General features: G+C 40.5%; 1 pseudogene; it reads left to right on the top strand.

The window, feature by feature from the left end:
- Positions 1–508: 508 nt before the first annotated feature.
- Positions 509–1,561, top strand: LOC114203917 (PIH1 domain-containing protein 2 pseudogene; annotated as a pseudogene).
- The last annotated feature ends 204 nt before the right edge of the window (positions 1,562–1,765 follow it).

Here is a 1,765-nt window from a genome sequence, read left to right as displayed (position 1 = left end):
TCTCTGAGGTTAATTGTTGCTTTCACAGCTCACTCACCCTCTTCCCTTGCACCCTGTAGGATTGTCTCTGACCTATGACGTTCTTGTGAAAATCGATATCCATGGCTTATGAGCGACAGGAATAATTCAAATGATGACGGACCCTTGGAGGTGGGCAGTATGGTTAAGCATGTGTGTTTTAAGATGACAGTTGTGAAGATAGAAAAGCTCTGTCTGGCCTTCCTGGGCTCCCAGTTACTTTACATTAAAATGTGGTGTGTCCATCATGATTTATCTACTTCTTTCTGTTTTACATGCATTTTTGTATTTATGCTTTTTACACAGTGACATTAAACAAATTTAATATTTTGTTATGATCAATTCAAGTGCAAGTCCACACTCTGCATCTTTGCTCCTCAAAGTACAGTCTCGACCAGCAATGTTGCATCACCAGAGAAGCTTTGTAAACGTGCAGATTTCAGATCAGGAGACCAAGAGAAGGGACTTCAGAGGCCTATTTACCTCAATCATGGAGTCTTCCTGAAAGGGGCTGCTCACTGAAGTTAACTCAGTTCTGGAACCTCCAAGATGATCTAGCTGGAAGCAGCCCTGAGAGCTCTAAGGAGTTCCTTCAAGAGCCACTGGAAGAGGGGAGACAGCCCAGTGTGCCCTAGAACCATTAGCTCTGTCTGCACGCCAGGATCCTGAAAATGAAAGAAAACAAAAATTTTTTTATCAAGCTTTGTGAGTGGAAAAGAACAGTTAACCATTCCCCTAGCTCCCCAGTCAACCACTCATCCAGTACCTCTAAGTACTGGCCAACCAGAAGATATGTCTGAGACATCAGAATTGTACATGTTTGTTGATGTCACCTACAATGCTGGTGTTCTCCAGGTGGAGAAAAGCTCCATGCACAGAAAGATCAGTTAATATGAATGGCCATGAAATGCGTTGAGGACAACTCAATGAACTTATTACTATTACTACTATTATTACTACTCTCACAATATTACTAAATTTAGAATAAAAAGGAAACACTCAAAGGATGAAACAAAATCTGACCAGAGCCCAAACTGACCCCATGGGTTTAAGAGAGAAAATGAGAGAAGACCTGACCCTTGAGCAGATCAGAAGCAGTACGGTGAGCAATCCAGGTCCCTTTCCTCAGCTTTTTTTTGCCAAGAGACCAAGTTTCAAGCAAAACAAGGTATCTGACGGGAGACATTTCCACCACCGAGACCCAGGTGGAGATGAAGAGACCAGCCTATGAATTAAAGATTGTGGCTGATCAGAATGAGAAACCTCTGAAAATTGAAATAGATGTTAAATCACCTGGTAGTAATTCAGTATGTCCCTGTGACCTTAGTGTTTCTGAAGATGATTTATTGATCGAGGTCTCTGAGAAGTACAGATTACATCTGAATCTTCCAGAATCTGTGCATACTGAAATGACTACAGCAAAATTATCAAAGAGAAAGCTACATTAATCATCACAGTGCCACTGGTGGAAGTCAAGAGCATCATCTGCTTTGGGTTTTCAGTGCTAACGGCAGATGAATTACAGGACCTTCATGATGGGTGAAGAGGCAGTGGTTTATCTTAAATACCAGTTTTGTATTTTGTAAGAGTTCTTTTTTACCCAATGATGTTTTCTCATCAACTGTTTATCTTTTTTTTTTTGAAACTCACTCTTTCTCCTTCTCAAACTTGATGTGAAGCAGAATCTACTAAAAACAGTATTGCCATGATACATTTTTTTTGAAGGTCTTCCTAATGGTCTTAAAGT

The sequence above is a fragment of the Eumetopias jubatus genome, unplaced genomic scaffold (assembly GCF_037043125.1).
Source record: "Eumetopias jubatus isolate StellerSeaLion01/CBP00866 unplaced genomic scaffold, mEumJub1_p1.0 scaffold_72, whole genome shotgun sequence".
Lineage (NCBI taxonomy): Eukaryota > Metazoa > Chordata > Mammalia > Carnivora > Otariidae > Eumetopias > Eumetopias jubatus.
This window is presented reverse-complemented; position numbering and strand designations above follow the sequence as displayed.